We start from the raw sequence: 11058 nt of genomic DNA, 5'->3' as shown, positions 1-11058 counted from the left end.
AAGGGCCCAAGTGAATGAGGAGCCCAAACCCTCCACTCTGCTAGCAGGCCTCAGTTTCCCTCTGGAGCAAGAGTGGGCTCTCCCCAGGGCTTCTCTGCTCCAGGCTTTTGCTGCTGTGGGATACCCCATCCAGACCCCCTCTGCAGCCTGTCCCAGCCCCCCACTCAGAGGGCAGAGCAGGACTGCCTGGCCAGGCCCCTCGCCTCTCCAGGGAGTTTACAGCCCCTCCTGCCACCCCAGAGAGGGAGGAAATGGGCCCCGGTGGGCCTGTTCGCAGGTAGTTGACACAGGAGAGGAATAACCATATTAAAGGCCCGGAGGTCGTGGGGCCTCACCCCACCAGGCCCCCCTTGGCTCAGTCCCCTGCAAATCTCACACTCCCAGAACAGCAGCTTTGAAGTCCTGGAAGGGGTGTGGCCAGCCCCCCCTTCTGAGCCCCCACCAGCTCTCCCTCCCCCAGACTCCCACTTTCTAGGTCCTGGGGCCTCAGTTTCCTCCCTTTGGCTCCTTGTCCTATGCAGGACCAGAATGTCCCAGGGTTAGGGACCTCCCAGAACAGCAGGTGCAGGGCCAGTTCTGGGTCCCCAAGCCTGGAATCAAGGGCTAAGCCCACACTTTCCCCCGAACACATACCCTGTCCCCAGGCCCTGAATGATGATGACCCCCAGCCCCTCATCAGAGCCTGAGCTGGATGGGCTTCAAGACCCCACTGGATGGGTCTTTGCCCCTTGTCTAGGGGCCACAGTCCTCTCATGTGGTCTGGTCTGGGAACATGACTCTGTCCTGAGGGACAGAGCCCTGCCCTGGGGTCTGGTCTGAGGATTGTGATTCTGCCCAGGGTCCAGTCTGGGGACAGGACTTTGTCCTGGGGTCTGATCTGGGGACATGACTCTGCCCTGGGGTCTGGTATAGGGACATGACTCTGCCCTGGGGTCTGGTCTGAGGATCATGACTCTGTCCTGAGCCTAGTCTGGGGATCATGACCCTGCTCTGGGATCTAATCTCATCTGGGGATATGACTCTGCCTGAGGTCTGGTCTGGAGACATGACTCTGTTATGGAGTCTGGCTTAGGGGGCACAGCGCTGCCCTGGGGTTTGATCTGTATATCGTGATTCTGCCCTGGAATCTGGTCTGAGTGATGGGACTCTGACCTGGGGTCTGAATGAGAAACAGTCTCTTTTAGGGTCTGGTCTTTTGGCCTGGTAGTGGCCCCACTCCCTCTGCCCTCCGCTACACCATTCTCCCCCACCCCAAGCCAGAGGTTCTCCCTGACCTGCTCAGGCCTCTTGCTATCTGTTTCACTGTTGAAACCCCATCTTCCTTCCTGAAACCCTCATGCCGCCCCAAGGACAGGGCCTTCTGGAAACCCTGCCTGGTGGTCAGCACCTTCCTCTTGGAAGCCCCTTGGCCTCTGGCCCCAACCAGGTGCTGTCCCCCAAGCCAGTATGCTCAGTGTGCACCTGACCTCCAAGGACACTGTCCACGGATGGGGAGGACAGGATGGTGTCCCTCCCATCTCTCCCTTCTGTTCATAGGCACCAACGGGTAAACTGAGTCCTGTTGGGTGAGGCTGCCCTCCCCCGTGTGAGTTTATGAAGGGATGGTCACCCCATTTCCTTCCTCCCTGTCCCCGCCGCTGACAGATAACCCTCCCACCTGACCTATCCCTCACCTCGTCCGGTGACCTTGGCCCTGGAGGGCTGAAAGATGGCAGCCCCTTCACTGCCTTCTGGGTCACCTGGGAAGCCTTCCGGAGAAGGCGAACTTGGGCCGTGGTTTCTAGGGCTCCAGCACCCTGATCCAGGCCCCTGAGGCCTCCTACGCATCTGAGAATCTGTCCCTGCAGTCCCAGGACCAGGCAGGGTGCCCAGGGCCCTGGGGCAGCTCTGGGAGGGCCCCAGCCAGGGAGCCGCCACCACCCGCCTGGCAGCCGGGACAGGAGCAAGTCAGAAGGTGCTAATTGACGTTTAGCTCTAAGCCAGCACCTCAATCACATCTCCCTCTCACTCCCTTTTTTATTTGAGTCTCTGGAGCACACAGTAAACAGTCATTTGCCTCTCGGGGCCCTGCAAATTGGTGTTTATGGTGTGAGGACCAGGACTCGTCCACCCAAACACGCCGGCTGGGGGGAGGCCCTAGGAGGGCAGGGACAGGGCGGGCCCACTCTGGGGGTGACTTCCTCCCCCCTACTTTGAAGGAGGATGCTGCCCATCCAAGCGGGGGACTGGCACTGCGTCCTTCCAGCTGGATTCTTGGCTGCCTGGAGCTGGCTGATACATGGCACATTGCAGGTAACCTTGGGGGGCTTCTAGGAGTAGGTGAGACTTCCACAACAGAGAGGTACCTCCAAAGAGGAGCTCTGAAGTCTTGCCCTGACCCTCCAGCTTCCCAGAGCACCCCTGCTTCCAACCCCAGTTCCTGTCCTCTCCCAGGCCAGGCCTCTCCCAACCCTTCAGCCTCCTCCAAGTGCTGAAGACAAAGTCAGGACTGTGGACACTCAGACACACCACCCCCCTCAGCCCAGCAGCCATCTGCCCCATGGAAGACAGGAACGTGAGACGGCCCGAGCCTTCGTGCAAGAGGGTGAGTTTGGGAGGGATTCGAGGTTTGGGAGACAAGTGCACTTGCCCTCTTGCCTGACCCTCGGCGGAGAGCTGGACACAGAGAGGTAGGCAAGCCTATGCACAACCCCCAGCACATCTGAGCCCCCTCCCTCGCCCACGGTCCACGGGGTTCCTGCTAGACACACCCCTGCCAGCCCATGCCCTGCAGTGAGGCAAGGTAGGAAGCCGGACTGGTAACCCCATACCCCCCCCTGCCTGGGCGGGGGGGGGGGGGCTTGAAATTCCCAGGTCTGGACCAGAACCTCAGGAGCTAAGGACATGTGCCAGGCAGCCTTCCTGCTCACACAGCCCAGAGCCAGCACCTCCTCTGCTCTAGAACATTCCATAGCTCCCCAGTGCTGCAGTCTGATCTAGAACATTCCATAGCTCCTACAGCTGCTGCAGTCTGATCCCCACCCCACCCCGGAGCTGAAGTAGGTCCTCTGACCCACAGTGGAGAAACTGACGCCAGGCAGGGCTGACACCAGGGGCCCTCAGCAGAGTCCTAAGGAAAGCTGAGCCCTTAAATCGTGACCTTGGGTCCCACCTGCAGTGTCCCCTCCCACCCCCCCAACCTCCACCAAGCCTTTCTTCAGCCTTGCCTCCACCACTCCAGCACAGACACCCTTCCTGGCTCCAAGGGCCCAGTTCTCTGCTAACCTCAAGACCCAGCTCCCAACAGATGCCCCCTCCCCAGCCCCAGCCCCAGGCAGGCCAGGGCCCAAATGAACCACAGTACTGACCTCGGGACTTGCAGAGGGACACCCCCTTATCTGGGGACCGGCAGAGCATGGCCTCAGCGTGAGCTGGCCCTGCTGTGATGCTGGGGGTCTCCGGTGCATATACCCACCGGGGAACAGCCCTGTGGCTCCTCCATAAGCCTCCCTAGAAGGTGGCTTGAGGAAGGATGCCCGAGTCTCAGAAGGACAGCTGCGTTGCAAATAGAGAAACAGGCCTTGTCCCAGCCCCTCAGAGGTAACAGCAAAGTAAGGACAGGTCCGCGCACTGGGTCTCTCCTGCCCCAGGAGGCCACCAGGGAGGGGCCGTGTCCAGGGCTCCTGAGGTCCAAGGTCAGGGGTCGGTCTCAGGTAGGATGAAGGGTCAGACTACGTCCTCCAGTGTGGGGACGGGGAAGCCCACCCAGGCTCCCGGACACCCCTGCACAGGCTGCAACAGGTGCCTGACCAGCACCTGAGCCCCTCAGCTCCAAGTCCCCCACCTGGCAGAGTGCTGGGCACCTGCTGGGCCCACAGCCCCTCGTTCTGCCAGCACTTGCTTGGCAGCTGGCCCTGGAGGGGTGCGGGGGTTAGGAAACTGATGGGGCTTGGGCCCAGCAAGCAGCTTGGACTGGCGGGGCATGTGGCCTTCACTAGCACACAGCTCAGCCCTCCAGGGCCTTCACGTCCTCTCTGAGCCATGGGGGTGCAGTCCAGCAGCAGACAACTGGGAGGGTAACAGGTGTGGTGGGGAGCTGCAGGTGCCATGCCCACAGGAACGAGGCAGGTGGGGGCACTGTGAAGCAGAGCACCACAGGTGAGGCTGCACAGAGTGTAGGTGGGAGGCCTCAGGCTGGGACACAGGCTCAGGAGGCTCTGACCTGCTCTCTTTCTCTCCCTCTCCACGGCCTGTCACAGCTGGGTAGAAAGAGCTGAGATGTGTTCCTAAGTCTGGGGCAAGCGGCTCCCCTGGCCTGACCCTCAGCTGTGAGCCGAGCCCAGCCCAGGCCCACTGGTGAGGTGGAGATGGGACATGCTGACTTCCTGTGTCCCCTCCCATGGGGGTCTGGGGTCCCTGAGCAGACCCACGGGTTAAGGGGAGTGGGGCCGAGCCTGGGCTCGGGAAACCCAGCAGGACCTCCCCAGGGCTCCCTCGGCAGCTGTCTGGCTGCAGCTGTGCTTTCCGCCTCCAGGTCTGGTCCACGGTTAGTGCTTCCTTCTGGATTTTTCTCACCAGTCAAGGAGGGGCAATTTCTCTCCAACCATAAGCAATACCAGGCCTCCTAACAGAGCCCAGATGCCTGCTCGGGCTCCTCCAAGACCCAACCCAGCGCCACTGGGGCCTCCAGGCCTGGACCCGGCATGTTGCCTGGGGGCCCAGGCTCTGGGCATGCAGGCAGGCGGCCATCCTGCGGGCAGCAGCATGATACTCTGACCTTCTGTCCTCCTGTCAGTGGCCAAACAAGGCCAGGTTTGTCATGGACTGGACCTCCCTCAGCCCCCAGTACAGCCTCCCTCTCTGTAGCCAGGCCTTGGAAGTCTTGGTTCCCAGATGCCAATGTCACCGTCTGTCTTCTCACCTGGCAGGCCTCAGAGGCCCCCGGTATCCCTGCGCCTGGCACCCTTCGTGGACACCCAGTCCCCTGAACACACCTGGGGAGCAAGAGCCCTCAGACTCCCCCCACCTCCCCATGGAGACCCCATGTTCGGGGGCACAGCTGGGCCGGCAGGGGAGGGTTGGGGCTGCAGAGGATAGAGTCAGTCCTGGAGTCAGAAGCAGCATCTGACCCCGGGCTGGGGTCGGCCAGGGTCCCCACCAGCCCTACCCTCTTGCTGAGGCCGGAAACTCAGGGTCTCAGGGTTTCTTGGGGGGGGGTGAGCTGTAAGGAGGCAAACCCAGGGGCCCGGGTGGGGCAACAGGCTGCATGGGAGTGGGGAGGAGGGGTGGATGTGATGGCGGAGGTGGGGGGCGGGGGGCGGGGGTGCCTTTTAGGGGTCCAGGTCGGGTGTGCGCCCCGGCCCGCACTGCAGTTGATGCCAGGACACCACGATGCCTTCAGCTGGGGTGCCTTCAGCTGGGATGCCTTCAGCTGGGCTTTTTAATTAACCTCGGCCGCTCCGAAGGGGCCCAATTAAGTGGAGAATGTGGTGGCAGAGTGGGGTCAGGCAGAGGGGCGGGTTTTAATTAAAGTGTGGAGAGTTCCCAGGCGGAACAGGCGGCAGTGGTTGGGGCAAGAGCGCCCCCACCTGACCACCGCCGGGATGGGGCTGCGGGATCAGGCTGGAGGGGCCGGGGTCCTTCTGCAGCCACGCCCAGGGAGGCCTGCCTGCCTTCTGGCCAGCCACCCCGAGGGCCTGAGGCCCTGTCTACTGTGTGTGGCCCCTCTCGGAGCCTGCTGGCTGCCCCTGAAACCCGCCCGGCTCCTGGGTCCTCTGCCCTGGGGCAGCAAACAAGCACTCAGCAAGCATCTATAGCATGTCCACTGCAAAGGCCCTGCCTGTCAGTGGGGGACAAAAAGTAAAACAAATAAATGCATCCAGTGTGTCCTGTGCAAGGGAAGAGAGCAGAGCTGGGGGCAGACAGAGGCAGGAGGGGATGAGCACAGCCCCACGAGGGAGGGAGGGAGATCTCCTGAGGGTGGGCAGCCCGTGCAAAGGCCCTGGGGCAGGATCCTGGGCAGAGTCAAGGAGCTCTGGGGGCCGAAGTGTGGAGGCCTGTACACTGGAATGAGCTGGGGGGTGTCAGGTGACAAGAGAGTCACGGGCACAGGGAGGGAGAGGCTGTCAGCTTTACCTGGGGCTTCGGACAGGGCCCTGACCCCCGTGACCCCCCATTCTACTTGTGGTCTCTGCGCCCTGGCTTTGCAGGAGGGGCAGCACAAGAGACATGTGGGTCCCTGAGAGAGTTCATGCATCCCGACAGGTGCTCCTGAGGCTGCTGCCCCACCCCCCCGGATGGGGTCTGGGAGCCCATCTTTCCTGGCACAGTTTTGCAATACCCATGGCAAGAGGTCAGCCACCCTGCAGCTGCTGTGTCAGACCCCACGTGCACAGGCCCAGAGAAGAGAGATGGGCATCCCAAGGGCCCCCACCGTTTCAGCCCTGGGTCCCAGCTGAGCGAGGGAAGAAGCCTGTCCAAGGTCCCGGGGCTGGCAGTAGCCCAGTCACCACTAGTGTGGGGACTCAGGACAACAGGTTGTGTCCTCTCCTGGATCTGGAGACCAGGAGTCTGCCAGTAGGGTGTCGCAGGGCCCTGTTCCCCTGAGGGCATCAGGAGGGTGTCTCCTATCTCTCCCAGCTCCCGGGGGATGGGGCTAGGTGGTCTGGGCCCTTGGCCAGGGATTTCAGAATCCTGAGTGCATTCCGGGCCTCCCAGCAGGCAGGGCCCTCCCTCCCATTACCCTCTTTTGGGGACTTAAATGGGGGAGAAGGACCAGAGACACGGGGCCCAGGCACCAGCCCCCTCCAACCTGGGGAGTGGACCTCAAGAGAACAGCTTCCTCCTGCTTGAGTCTGGGGCTGTACCCTCCCATGCTCTGTCCCCCGGCCAGACCTGTGGGGTCTCGGCTCCTTCCTCCCTCCCCTCCCCACCACCTCACTGGGTGCCAGGCCCTTCCCAGCCACCCCTCAGGTCTCTCACCCCAGCCGACTGTGTCCAGACGAGACCCTCACCAAACAGGGTCTGCCCCCATTTCCTCCAAGGAAGGTCTTTCACTAAACAGCACACACCTCTCCCACCTCAGACCTCCTTCTACACACAAGATAATGGAATCTTAGCTCTAGCTCACTTGGAGCAAGCTTTACCTGATGCCAGCTCCCGTGTGCTGAAAACCCACAGCCTCCTCCTGCATGTCTCTGGATGGGAGCTTCCCCATGCCATCCCAAGCCATGCAGCTGCTCGATGCTGAGCAGGCCCCCTGCCCAGCCTGGCTGCACTCCCAGGCCCCCAGGCACCCCCGGAGAGCTTGGAAGTCTGAGCTCCCGTGCCAGCCCCACAGGGTGCAGCAGATCTGTGTCCCTGGTGGGACATGGCAAGGTTGGTTCCCAGAGCCCGGAGCTCTGACACGGGCCCTGCTGATTGCCCAGGGAGCACTCCCTGGTGTCCCAAACACACCCCAGCTGTGGCAAACAAGGGAGGGTTCTTTTGGAAATGGGAGAGGCCCCTCTCTCCTCCCGGGCCCCCAAGAAGAGAGGCAGGCTTGGGACTTTATTGAAGGTGGGAAGGCAGGGGTGCCAGGAGGTGCCCTGGGGAGGGCCAGAATCATCTGTCCCCCGACAAGGTAATTAAGGAGGTGAGAAGGGGAGCTGAGCTATGGACGGTGGGGCCCAGGAGGCCAGGGAAGACCAGTCAGAGGAGTAGGGCTCAACTCTGAGGTCCCCAGTAGGTGAGCCCTGCCTGGCCAGGCCAGTAGGTGTGCCCAGGGCGTCTCTGATTCCCAGCTGCCTCCTTTCTCTGGTGGGTCAATGTGGAGCCACAGAGGCAAAGACCCGTAGCTCCGCAGACGGAAACCTCAGTCTGGGGGTGGGGGGCAGCACAGGTGCGAGGGCAGCTCAGAGACACTGCTGCGGGGGAGGGGCTTGGACCTCTGCAGTGGGGCGGGCTGTCCTGGGGTAGGCACAGGCGTATGTCCCTGTCCCAGAGCTCACGTAATCAATGAGCTGCGAATTCAAAAGCTCAGGAGAGGGATGCTGGGGGGGGGGCAGCTCAGTTGATGGAGCGTCTGGGATCGAGTCCCGCTTGAGGGAACTCACTTCTTCCTCTTCCTCTGCCTGCCGCTTCCCCGGCTTGTGCACTATCTCTCTCTCTCTCTCTCTAAAGAAATACATGAAATCTGGGCGCCTGGGTGGTTCAGTGGGTTAAGCCTCTGCCTTCAGCTCAGGTCATGATCTCAGGGTCCTGGGATGGAGTCCCATATTGGGCTCTCTGCTCGGCAAGGAGCCTGCTTCTCCCTCTCTCTCTGCCTGCCTCTCTGTCTAGTTGTGATCTCTCTCTCTCTCTCTGTCAAATAAGTAAATAAAATCCTAAAAAAAAAAAAAAAAGAAGAAAAGAAAAGAAAGAAAGAAAAAGAAAAGAAATACATGAAATCTTAAAAAAAAAAAAAAAAAAAAAAAAAGCTCGGGAGAATGTCAGGACCTTGCTGTTCACTTGCCATGGCTGGTCCCAGAGAAGTCACTGGTCACTGGGGCGGCCTGTCCTGTCCTTGGACCTCAGCTTCCTCTCCCGTAGAGGAGGAGGGGTGGGCAAGTTCTCGGACCCTAGGATAGGCTGGCTGTCCCCAGCAGAATCGGAGCAAGGACTGGTCTCCCCTGGGACCTGGGCCCAGTGGCCAGTGGGGCTGGGGTACAGGGTGCCAAGCAGACAGGCGCCCTGGCCACTCTCCGTGGGCGAGGATGGACACTGGGGGTGGGACATGCTCCGGAATTGGGTGGAGGACCGCTCCCCCATCTCTAGGCTGGGTACCCCGGAGCCCCACCCAGGCAAGGATGCGGCTCTGCCCAGAGTCTCCCCAGCCCTGTTGCCATGGTAACTTTGTGTCATCCGGACGCCCATCGGAGGTGCCATGGCCTTCCTGGGTGGTCTTGCGAGGCTGTCCCAGAGAGATGAGCATCTGGCTCTGTAGACCGAGGGAGTCACAGCCCCCGGGCACGTGACTGGCAAGAACGGCAAAGGGAGAGTGAATTCTTCTGCTGTGCTCTGGGACACCCAGCCTTCCTGCGTCTGCAGCCTGTGGACAACAGATCCTGGGACTTCCCGGTCTCCGAAGCTGTATGAGTCAGTGCCCGGGACACCCTCATCCCATCTGTGCCTTTCCCTGTCCTCTGGGGAATGCAGACAGATACACCTGCAGAGGGAGCCACTCTAGGTGTGGGGCCCCATTGTCCCCACAGCCGGATGATGGAAACAACTCCCCTGCTGGTTCCCAGCATCCTGCATGCATTTATCTGGTGGATCTGAATCCTTCTAGCTGCAGACTTGGCCCCTTCCCACTAGCCGGGTGGAATTAGATGTTCAGTCCATCACACACGCCCATTGCTGACTGGGGTGGGAGCCAGCCTGGACCAGGCAGACCCCAGAGACCCCATCCTGACCACCCTGGGGAATGGGGGCAGGCCTCAGGGCTGACACGGGAGCAGGCAGACTAAGGGCATGGTTCCGAGGAAGGAGGGGGATCTGAGAGCAGCAGGTGTAGGGCCTGCCTTGGGTCTGGGTCTCCACCCCAACACACTGGCGGACTGGGCCCTGCCTCACAATGAGGCTGAATTAGTGCCTCCAATAAATGATGCATGGTCCCAAGAGGAACCCAGCCAGTTCTCCAAGGCTGAGACACTTCCTGGGCACGTGACGTCAGGGGTGACAGGTGTCTCATAGCTCCACAGGATGATAAGAGGTGCCCAGGGCCATCAGAACTCCCCAGACCGAGCACCTCCAAGTGCGTCCCTCCTGCTGACCGCATTCCACTCGCACCCCCAAAGGCTGGGTGCCACAGACAGGAAGCACTTTCCAGAAGAACCCATGAGCATGTCCGCTCCAGGGGGACGAGGCAATGGTGGGCTGATGCCCTCCCCAAGTGCACCCATGTGGGGAGCAGAAACTGTCCACCGGCTGCTGCAGCAGCTACAGTGGGGCATAGAAGGGAGGTTTCTGCTGTCCCCAGAATCATAGGTCCTGTACACACCACTCTTTGGGAATGAGGCCGAGTGCACACAGAATGCAGAAAATGCTATCTGTCGGGCAAAGACGCGCTTCTCGGCGGCCCCACGCCGTACCTGCTGACCCTGGGGCACCCTGTTGGCTGCTTCATCCTCAGACATGAGGCAAGGGTGAGAGCCAGGCGGGGAATGCTCTTGCCCTGTGGAGCAGGCCTGCCAGAGAGGACTGCAGTGCTCACATGGGGGAGGCAGGGGCCCCCGCCCCCGGACAGAGGGAGCAAAGCACCCGGCTGAGAACATTTCCAGCCCGTCAGCAATGAGAAGGAACCCCACAAGCTGAGCTGGAGTGAGGAGGACACAGTAGCGGTGCAGGGAGAGAAGCTGATATAAGATGGCGAAACTGAGGCAGGTGCCCATATGGGGAGAACGGGGATGTTCAAAGGACCGAGGTTAACACAGGCCTCTCCATGTGTGACACGGGGCTGTGGCCCACATTCTGCTTCTCAGCTACCTTGTGGACATGGGCCAGCCCTTCCCCTGCCAGCCGTGGGACACTGGCAGAGTCGAGGCCTGGCTGGCTCCTGCCCCCAGCCCAGAACAAGAGGCAGGGCAGCCCTTGGGTGGGGCAAGGAACCAGGTGTGAGCGTGGGGGCTGGGCCCCTGTCCTCAAACTGGCCATAATTCTCACCGCCTGGGTATGGTCCCTGGAGGGCCATACAGGATCAGGGGTCTCTGGGGGAGGGCATGCCAGATAAAGGAGTTGAGCAGAGGGAGATGTAGGGCCCCACCCATCTGGATAGAAATCTGTCTCGGGTCCCCTCTGGGAGCCACACTGTCCCAGGAAGGCTTAGAGGGGATGAAACTTCTGGCCAGGAGGTGCTGGCCATTGAGGGCCTTAGCTAAGTGGTAACCTGGAGGAACCCAAGACAGCAGCTGGAGGCCGCAAAGTACCAGCATCCTGGGGACAGGGTGGGGCTGGCCGAAGAGCGAAGGTCCGGCAAGTGGCTTGCTGGAGGCCAAGTTCCAAGGGCCGCCATCCCAGCCTCCAGGCCTCCCCAGAGCATGCCTAGCCACTGTGAACAATGCC

This window comes from Neovison vison, chromosome 1 (genome assembly GCF_020171115.1).
Source record: "Neovison vison isolate M4711 chromosome 1, ASM_NN_V1, whole genome shotgun sequence".
NCBI classification, from domain to species: domain Eukaryota; kingdom Metazoa; phylum Chordata; class Mammalia; order Carnivora; family Mustelidae; genus Neogale; species Neogale vison.
This window is presented reverse-complemented; position numbering follows the sequence as displayed.